The following is an 11,426-nucleotide window of genomic DNA, read 5'->3' as shown; positions in this document are numbered from 1 at the left end:
TCAGGAGTGCTCCGGGAACTATCTCTGGATGGGAGGGGTAAGAGAACTCTGAGCTGAAGAGTTCATGGAGAGTTCAGGTGTCCAGTAATTAACTCTTTCATTAACTCTTTCATTAGTAGCCCGCAGCAGCTCTTTGTTAAAAAAAAACAAAACAAAACAAAACAAAAAAAAACAGTTGTTCCCATTTCTCCTAACCTTAGCCTTGGACAATGAGTATATAGATTTTATTTGTGTGCGACTGTTTTTCAGTTGGCCTTGGTGTGCATAGTTTTTTTTTTTTTTTTTTTTTTTTTTTTTTTATATCTGACTTATCTTTTTTTTTTCTAGAATATCCTATTTCTTTCTCCTTCTGTTCTGGTGTAATCTGTGAAACTAGATGTTCCTTGTTGTAATGATTCTTAATTAAATATTGAGGCATGGGACACAGCACAGCATAGTCTTAATGACCCAGGTGCATGCTATGTGTTATCTTGGAAACAATGCAATGAATGTACAATGGTAGTTCCAGATTAATGTTTGACTTGTAAAGAAAGTTTGAAGAAGTTATTAGAAAATGAAGTAGAACCAACATAGGGACCTCAAGAAAGGGAAAAAAATACTAATGAAGTTACGAAATAAGATTTGTACAATATTTAACAATGCTTCCTATATAAGGAACTATAGAATACATAAAATTATATACTAGTAAAACTAAGTCAAAACACTGGGACTCTTAGGAGAGTCATTACGTATAATGTACAAAAGCAGTTGGTAATTGAGGTATGAGAGTCAAACTGGACTATGGCCACACCACCCTAAAAGTGCCTGATCTTGGAAGCTAAGCAGAGTCAGGCCTGGTTAGTACTTGGATGGGAAGGTTGAATTGGACTGAAGTTTGTGGATATTCTTAGACAATTATTTCAGAATAAAATGGGAAAAACAATGAAGTAGAAAATGGGATGTAAGACTGATATACTGAAGAAAGGGTTCATGCAATAGTGCATATGAATAAACTTCACAAATGGGTACTCTAAGAAAAATAGAATGGCGTTGGAAGACTGCAATTAGAAGTTCTGCTATAATAATGGATAGGAATCATCACAGATGCAACATAATCACATGGGAGAATTGAGCCTAGACCTCTGTTACATGGAGAATATCTGCATGAATAAAATTCAAGAAATTAGAGGAACACATACAGATTGCTAACCAGAGAAGAGAACTATGTTGAACTTGTGGGAGTCTGAATTTCATGGATTTTCTAAAGGTGTATGCTGTTTTTAGCCACAGTAGGCAGGTTTTGTTTTTTGTTTGTTTGTTTGTTTTTAATATTTTTATTACATATTTTCCTCAATTACATTTCCAATGCTATCCCAAAAGTCCCCCATACCCTCCCCCCCACTCCCCTACCCACCCATTCCCACTTTTTGGCCCTGGCGTTCCCTTGTACTGGGGCATATAAAGTTTGCATGTCCAATGGGCCTCTCTTTCCAGTGATGGCCGACTAGGCCATCTTTTGATACATATGCAGCTAGAGTCAAGAGCTCCGGGGTACTGGTTAGTTCATAATGTTGTTGCACCTGCAGGGTTGCATATCTCTTTAGCTCCTTGGATACTTTCTCTAGCTCCTCCATAAGGGGCCCCGTGGTCCATCCAATAGCTGACTGTGAGCATCCACTTATGTGTTTGCTAGGTCCTGGCCTAGTCTTACAAGAGACAGCTATATCAGGGTTCTTTCAGCAAACACTTGCTAGTGTATGCAATGGTGTCATCGTTTGGAGACTAATTATGGGATGGATCCCTGGAGAAGTATCCATTTCTGGGAATAATTGAGATTTTACCAGGTTGATAGAATATAGAAAAATGAAAAACTGAAAATGTTGGCAAGCTAGTATTTGAATTGACAAATTTTAAAATTCATGATAGACAATCGGGGAAGTTCTGTGACTTGGCAGATAGTGTTTAAGGGATTATGCATCTACTGGTTGAAGAAATGCTCTATGATAATACCTCAATGTCATATATCTATAAATATAGGAATGCTGAGCATGTACTGCCATATGGGTTTATAGATGAGTGATAAGTTTATATCTGTGTGGTGACAGAGTGTAAAAGATGCTAGAAAACTGGACAGAAGTAAAGCTCATTGGAGGTGAAGAGATGAAGGGAAGGAAATAGGATATTTTAGGCCATGATGTCTAGAGTAAGGGTGGCACTTAAGATAGTGAAAGAGTGTCAATAAGATTATTTTTCATAGATGATGACCAAACACCAATGGCAATAAAATACAGGGAAAGTAACTCAATGGCAATGGCTTCATTTTAGTGAGAGGTCTTTTGTAGAATAGAAGAGTAATTGTCTCTGTTTAATTGGCTTTGCCATAGTAGCAATACCACAAAGTCTTCAGTGACTAATAAAATCAAATAATTATTGTTATCTCTATTCAGGTCTTACTCTTCCTGAGGGGAGCATGAACAAATGTCTACACAGCCCAGAGAAGAAACTCTTTTTTTTTTTTTTTTTTTTTTTTGTGACAGGGTTTCTCTGTTTCTCTGTATAGCCCTGGCTGTCCTGGCTGTCCTGGAACTAACTTTGTAGACCAGGCTGGCCTTGAACTCAGAAATCTGCCTGTCTGTGTCTCCCAAGTGCTGGGATTAAAGGCGTGGACCACCACCGCCTGGCTGATTATCCTTGGGTGGTATTCTTACTTTGGTCTATTGAGAGCAAACTCTTAATAGACCAAAGTAAGAATACCACTCAAGGATAACTTGGTTTATCAATGAATATTATTTGGGTTACTTACAGGAATGTTGGTGAAGAGTTAGTTATAGTAACAGAAATGACTTACAGATAGCTGTATCACCAAAGCTCACCCTAGCATGGGTGGCAGCTCATAAAATCTGGAAACCTGGAATGCACTCCATAATCCACAGACAGTTCAACGTGTTAGGAAATGTTCTTTACAGGTCAATCACTTTGTCTGAAATTCTAGCTTGCTCAGCTTGTCTTTCTGACTCTCATTACCACTCTCTTCTTATATATATATGAGGGGACAGAGGGGTTTAGTGAATTTGGTCATCATCTTGAACTTCCTGAAGCTTTTGGGTTGTTTGTTCTTTGGACTTAAAACTATTTTCTACAGATGGAATGTTTCATATTCCTTTAGTAAAACCACTTAGTGCTCCTCCTTTCTAGCATCTTGGGGCCTAAGAAACTCCCTTTTAAGAGAAGATTTTAATCTTGAAGGAAACTGCTGCAAAACACTTATTTTCCTATCATGAACAACCAGCCATTAGCATGTTTTAACTACCAGGCAGTGTCCTTTTCTCCCAGGGCCTATTGGGATGTTCATCTCTGAGGGCATAAAGGAAAACAAAGGCATAAATTATGGAATACCTACTTTCAATTTGCCTACTGTTGACACCATACTTCACATTATACTTCACCAATTGCATGATCAATACAGTCATATCTCCAAAGCTGACAAAGATGTAGAGAAAGACACTTTCCAAGTGCTAGAGAGGTTATGTAAGTTATACAGGAAAAAGTGGGTACAGCAGAGAATATGTAAAATGTGTGCTTTATAAAGGAAGTGCAAATGGATAACTGGATTCTCCATTACAGCAGGCCATGACAAGCCAAGACAACCATCTTCCTCATCCCCTTTGACTTGAAGAGGATACAATCAATAGCTTTCACTTGAGAAGAGCCTACTTTCATTTCTTAGGAGGAAACTGTTATGTTTGAAACATCCTCTCGGGTGAGGATGGTATTTATTATTACCTTTATAATATGTAGCTGTTTGCCCTACTCATAGCTGAGAAACTGTGGATAATTGATGGGTTTAGGAGATGTAAGGTCAGTTTTCATTAAGGTTGTAGCCTCTTGTAGACTGACTATACCCCAGCAGATAATCTTATACTCTGGAGTGTCTAGACAGTGCAAATAAGACTTAGTAGATATTTAATGAAGGAAAAGAGGACGTGAGGTTGGGTGGTGGAAAGGAGGAGGAAGATCTGGGAAAAGTCATGGAGAGTCGTAGGTGATTTATATGTTTGAAAGAATCAATAAAATATATTTTAAAAAGAAAGAAAATTTCATGAAATATAATCACAAAAATTCTATTTTTAGCTGGATATATAATTCTTACTTCACTTACCCTACTAAAAATTGTACTTTGATTTGATTACCTTATAAAACCATCAGCTTGTCTCTGTCAGCCTCTCCAGTATGTAAGTCTCCATAATTATTTGCTCATTCAGCTTGATTTCTATAGATTTCTTGTTCTTTAATAATTCAAATATCCTTAAGCCATTTTTCCATATTATTATAGAAGTTACTAAATTATCTCACCCATTTCTATTTCCTGTTGTTTTGGAGTTGAATTAGAGATGCTTATAGGAGTATGGAGGACATGGGCAACTTACCAATGGCTATATCACTAAAGGACATATTTGTCCATCTCCTTCCAACCATTAAATTCTTATAGATCTTAGGAAAGGGACATACTAAACTTCCCTTTTGTCTGTAACAGAATGCTGCTAAGCCCAATATTTTTTTTTTACAGATTTTTGCAGGTAATTTTAGTTGTTCAGAACTCAGAAATATCATAGCCATGTATTTAAAAAATAAACGATATGAAATGACTCTCAATAATTCATTAGTATCAAAATATTGTGATTCTGTACCTTCTAGAATGGTCCATAACAGTTTCCTGATCAGAATTTGTTCTCTTAATGAAAAAAAAAATTGCTTTTCCTGACTGATACTGCTTGGACTTTTATATAAATTTACCCATAGTTTCTTTTTAAAAATTACTTATGTTTATTTTCAGTTGAATGTCTTATTTCTGTCTGTGTTAAAACCTTTGAAGAGTAATGAATAAACAATGTATTCCTCTGTTCTTAGCTCTTGGAACTGAAGGAAGTTTGTTAAATCATTTGAGTAAATTGTTTCAGAAGCATTGTATGAGAATCGAACTTAAGGCCAAGCCCAAGCTTAGAGGGTTATTTGCCATTGCATATGTACACAATCCTACCAAATACACATAAGTTGCTCTAAAATATCTTTAAATAAAATGATCCACAGAGCAAGCAGTACAAAATTTTATTTAAGTAATTCTTGAAAATATTACATTAGATGAAGAAATATTGCTTGCCATAGTCATATGTAGACCTGTAGAAAATTAATATTTTTTCTAAGATTTTAAAAACCTATACATTTTTTTAGATTATTATATCTTTGAGGGGAAGTACAAAATTTTACTTCTTCATTGTAGCTATTATCATCATAATTTTATATACAACCCCACCTTCCACATGTGCAGTCTGTTTTCATGGGCTCTAAGGTTGTAAGTATTACAAGTATTCTGGGGATTTTAAGTATTTAGAGAAAGACTTTCTTCTTGTCAGTGTCCTCTGCATAAGCACACAGCTATTCTTACAGTACTAATTCTGTGTTATATTTTGAAAGTGATGTGACCCAGGAGCTTCCTCCCTGGGTACTAGCTTTCATAATTTCACAGTAGCATGCAAGATTCCAAGGGAGGAGAGCAACCAACATGCTAACCCAGCTATGATGCCTATGAACCACAACAGTGATTAATTACCATGACATTGTAACTCTATAGGTGCAATAGTGCTACATGTGCCTTGGTAACCAAGAGCCTAGTTAGATTTAAGACCAGTTCAACAATATTGAATTCATGCCTGGGACTGGATCTGTGTCACTGTCCAAGGCTATAGAAGTCAGGAAATTGGAGAAAAACCTATAGCCACCACTTTAGTAAGCCACGGTAATCCCCAACTACATGCTTAATATTTATTCATCGTCATACAAGCTGGTGAAATTCTCACCCCTCACCAAAATGTTTCTTTTTAACTGATGGAGACCTTTACAGCAAACCAAAATAGATCACAGTGCAGAGAACAAGAGCCTGTGTGTTGCCCAGTCAGCACAACTCTTATATCTAAGACTAAGGAATAATTTGCAGAAGGAGATGAAAGACTGTGCCAGAGGAACAGGATACTTTCTGTGAGACTGAGTTTCTTACTAACAACAGAGAAGCTATACTCATGAATTCTCATCAACATAGCCATCTAAGCAGGACCTGGGAAAGGATGACCCCAATAGTCATGTTATAATGGATGGGGAAAGCCCATGAAACCTCAATCTTAGACAAAGAAGTACAGACAACTAAGGAGTGCTGAAACCAAGGGCCTCTCCTCTCTTGCAAAGATTATATGCCACAGTACAGAGTAATGCCAGGGCCAGGAAGCTGGAGTGGGTAGGGTGGGGAGCAGGGTGGGGAGAGGGTATAGGGGACTTTAGGGATAGCATTTGAAATGTAAATGAAGAAAATATCTAATAAAAAGTTGTTTAAAATTCAAACAAAAAGTTGTGCTGAGAGTAGGTAAATTATTTTGCTTGGGGAAGAGTCTTCCAATTCAATAACCAATCCAAAAATAATCATACCTGAGATCATGTACATACAAGTTATATTACACAGATTGAGAGGGTTATACTTATATATTTTGGAATACATGTAACAACAGTTAATGAGAAAAGAGACCACGGGTTTCAAACAGTGTTAGAAAGGGCTTTGACAAGAGCAAGAGAAGGGTAAAAATGTAGTGATTATAATTGCACAAAATAAAATTATTAAATGTGGCCTAGTAATAGTGTGAAGTGTATGTGAAGTCTGAACATACTATAGTCATATATTATGGCACTTTAAAAGATTTGAGCATCTGTTGAGTTAGGCGTTGTTGGCAGGTCCTGGAAGGGACTACCCATGGACCCCCAAACAACAAGTGATTTATATAGTTATATTTATATACATTATAGTTGTTATAAATATAAATACTTCATATGTTTATATAAGCCACAATTATGTGTGCATATATGATTGTTTCCTTTTGACTACATCATTAATATTCTGTAGTAGAAAGTGCTTCAAAATCTTTCTAGTTTCTTACAGGTACATCTGTCTGAATAGAACCATCTGAATATTAATATACTATGTTAACATGCTGATTATAGTGTCATTCTCTAGAGGAACAAAAGAGTCTAATTACATATGATCTGATGCATAAATTGAGTTGCTTTTAAAATAAGATTAAAGAAGAAATGAAAAGACTCTGGAAAATATTTTTACCTTAGTTTGCCATGTCTCATACTTTGGTGTATTTGCCATCTCAGACACTTGTAAAGTCTAGTTGGCTGTAGTGTTTCCACCTACAGCAAGACTGCTGACATCTGTATCAGTTCAAGTGTTGTTACCTGTATCATTCCGGGAGTTTATATCTGTGGCATTTGGAGTGGTGACACCTGTATCATTCTGGGAGTTTATATCTGTGGCATTTGGAGTGCTCTCATCTGTATCAGTTAGGGAGGTAACTGTAGCATTTGGAGTGCTCTCATCTGTATCAGTTAGGGAGGTAACTGTAGCATTTGGAGTACTCTCATCTGTATCAGTTGGGGAGGTTGCATTTGGAGTGCTGTTACCTGCCACAGTTTGGGAGGTAACAGCTGTAGCATTTGGAGTACTGTCATCTGTAGTAGCTGTGCTATTTGAAGGAGATGGGCTGCTTTCATCTGCCTCAGTTGGGGCAGTATCATTTGTGGTAGCTGAGTTAGCATCAGGCTGGAGGAGTCTAGAAGGAGTGATGGAGTTGCCATCTGGCTGTAGATTGAGGATTTGTGGACTTGAGATTACTGGGGACCAAGAGGACAGGAAGCACAGGCCAAATGATTAGTTGCTTTAGAGTTCCCCGATTTTTTCTGGTTCACTTGCTTCTCCATAGTGTTGAGATTTTCATGAAATTTGAATTTAGATGATTTAGATTTCTCTTCAAAAAATGTCAGTATGCTTCAGAGAAAGAATACAAATGGAACAAAACAAAAATTTAGAATTGTTTTGGTAAGGATGAAATACATAAACAAATCTGTCTATCGGTTACTTCTAAAATTATGTAATTATTCTAACTAAGTAATTAATGGAATGCCATCCTTATCTCATATGGCTTTGAATTATAATCTTTGGTGAAATATAAGAGAAGTAAATTGTACCAATGCTGTTCTCAAATCCTAATAGTAATATTGAAGGTTCCCTCACAATCGATCAGTTATCAATTGTCTGTTGAAAAGATCCATCACCACAGGAAGTTTTTAGTCATGGGACCACGTGACTCTTTACTGTAGAACTTAATGGCTAACTCACTTATTTAATCCAATATCTAAATACCTTAAACATATTTAATTTTGCCAAATTTATTTCACCAGAAAGAAATTTCAATGTGTGTGCCCTGTGAAAGCCTTATTTTAGCAATACCATGGATACCGTATTATGTTGTTTACTTAGGATTTTAACAGGACAGTCCTTAAGATTTTTCATTAGAACACAATCTCTCATTCTTCACATTGCACTCAGAAGTTAGTCCTTGGGGATATAAATGTGACTGTCCACCTTGCTCTCCACAAATCATTCCTTTTCTACTTCATTGGTGCGCTCCTGTCTTTCAGACTGGGTTGGAAGTATTGAAGGAAGAAACTTAGTCCTTAGGGACTGATGGTTCTTTGAAACATAGAACTAATACAAGGTTATGGATGTGTTCCCAGGATGGAAGAGCTCACACTTAGTAAGTCTTTAGTGAAAAACTCAAGAGTCACTCAGTGTTTGAGATAAATTTCTCTCACTCAACCACTGGTTTAACCTTATCACTATTTATTTCTCTTCCCAGAACTTTTTTTTTCATGATTTTTAAAATTTGTAATTATAATAAACAAACAAAACAAAACAACACACAAAAAAACCCAGGGTATTATCATTTAAATGAACTATGAAGACCACATACTCTGTGGCTGCTCATATCCTTGCTTCCAATAGCTGGTAGATAATGGGAGTAAAGCTGATTCTTGAGTAGCTGTAGCAGTAATTAATTACTCAAAATATGCTTTCCACAATTGGGACATGAGGACTATGATAAGGTAAAATATCGGATGGATAAGAAATGGAATAGAAAGCAAAAGGGCAGGTATTCGTCAAAATTGTCATGAACTTTCCCTATGGACTTAGAATTATTATTTTATTTCTCTTAAATATCAGAAAGTTTGGGTCAGAAAGCCTGAAAGCAACTTTCCACAGCATTGGAGGTAGAAAAAACTTTTTTGTACCTTAGAGCTTCTTTATTATCGGGAAGAGGGAAACTTGGCCGTATACCAGTAACTATTTGCTGGTCCTACACTCTCAGTGCAGTTCACTTCCTGTTGTGTGAACACTATGTGAACTAGAAATGGCCAAGTTAATAAAGGATTTGTAATTTTGAAAAATCCAGATGATTTTCTCTTATTTCAGTGAATACCATTGACAAAAAAAAAAAAAAACAGATTTTGAATCTTGTAAATTCATAGGGATTAGTTCTTAACAATTATAAAGAAAGATACTTGTACATCAAAGAAACATAGAAAGGCTTTGATACTTAGTAGTGAATATCATTAACAGAGCTAAACAGCCTCAGTGCCATTTCAGATAAGTAACTGTTTCCTCAGATAGACACTGGAGGTGAGATTTTTGTTACAAAACTTTTGGTTTTCAGATGTTGATATTCAGGTGATCCTTTGGCTTTGTGCTGTAAGTTGGTTTTTTTTTTTCTATTGAGAATAATAAAAAAATTAAAAATTTTGTATCTCTTCACTCCTTGACAATAAAGGGTTTTGATTGTGATTGGGAATCTAAAAGAAAACCAGAAATATAAAATTTAATCTTAGTTTTTTTTCTCCTATGTACATCAGTAGACTAAAAGGAAATAAAAACAAATATAAAATCAGGTTAGAGTATGCACAGCATCTTGAGAAGGATACTGATTGTAAATCATGTATTAGGGTATTAGGTAGAAGTTAAACAGCTCTGGATTGAACAACTGTATTCTATACTTACTAATAAGCAAGCATTTAGGTTCGAGATGACAGCAAATAGAATCAGAGGCTTCATTTTCTTGAAAAGTCCCCTAGGTCAAGACAGAAAGACATGTGATTGTTGAGGAGACAAATAAGAATGTACTGTCTACAGAATATTAACCATAGAAAAAGTCATTAATGTCTAGTTGGCATACCTGTACCCTATATACATTTATTGTATAAAATGAATTTATCAACTTGCAAGAAAAATGTTGAATCAAACAGAAATGAGCAAAATTCAAGAATTGTAAATTAAAAAAAAATAACACAGGGAATGGAAAACAGAGAGGAAAAGTTCTTCCTTTCTTGTCTTCAATTCACACATTGAATAATTCTTTGTAGCTATGATTTTGTGGCTACTAGACTGTTATTTGGAAGAAGTTACTAAAGTAAGCATGCAGGAAAATTGAGGAAATATAATGCTGGCATCCTGTCACTCAAACTTTCTTTCTAATGAGGTAGTTTTGCAAAGTTGACAGCAGGATACAAAAGGGACACTCAATGCTTATAGCTGTGACATACAAATCTTAGTGTCTGGTAGCAAATGGGAAAAACCCTGATTAACATTAGCACCACTGGTACTCACAATGAAAAATGGAAGCACTGATAGATGTGTGGACATTTTTTAGAACTCTGAGAAATGCAGAATTAAATGCCTACCTAACACACTATTTGACTTTTCTAAGTATAAGAAAGGAAACCATGAACAAACATAAATACAGGTGCTGATTGAGGAATGACTGATGTGTGGCTTTTCTTTGTAGATATTTGTATTCTTAAATTGATGTAATAATTTGAACAACAAAATCCCCATGAAAATTCCACCAAAATCACCTTTTGCTCCAATTTTTGATTTTTACATACTCAAAACAGGAAACAAAGTTCTATCATTTTGTATCTGAAAAAAATATATGTAAAGATAGAAGTATGAAAGGTTTGTGCTCATTTTGCTCTTACATTTATTATCTACAAATAACTGCTGAATGTTTTAATTTTCGTTGTGATAATTATTGTGAGACTCTCCTTACTTAACTGAAGCAAAATCTCCACAATGTTCCAACTGTAGTTATTTGAAGCTAGTTATAAAATTGTGTAACATACTTCATGATTTTGCATATAAGGTACTTCGCTTATGAATCGATCTTTTTGTTTTGTTTTGTTTTGGTTTGGTTTGGTTTGGTTTGGTTTGGTTTGGTTTGGTTTGGTTTGGCTTGGTTTGGTTTGTTTTTTCCCAGCATCTACTTAGCATCTTTTCCTTAAGGCAAAAGGTGGAAAAGGCAACTTCTGATCTTTATGTTAGAACCACTTAACAGACAAAGAACCATGAACTCTTCTTTTTAAATATATTTTATTACGTATTTTCCTCAATTACATTTCCAATGCTATCCCAAAAGTCCCCCATACCCTCTCCCCTCTCCCCCATTTCCCTACCCACCCATTCCCATTTTTTTTTGGCCCTGGCATTCCCCTGTACTGGGGCATATAAAGTT

This window comes from Mus caroli, chromosome 5 (genome assembly GCF_900094665.2).
Source record: "Mus caroli chromosome 5, CAROLI_EIJ_v1.1, whole genome shotgun sequence".
Classification (NCBI taxonomy): Eukaryota; Metazoa; Chordata; class Mammalia; order Rodentia; family Muridae; genus Mus; species Mus caroli.
The sequence above is the reverse complement of the archived record's forward strand: the minus strand, read 5'-3'. Positions refer to the sequence as shown.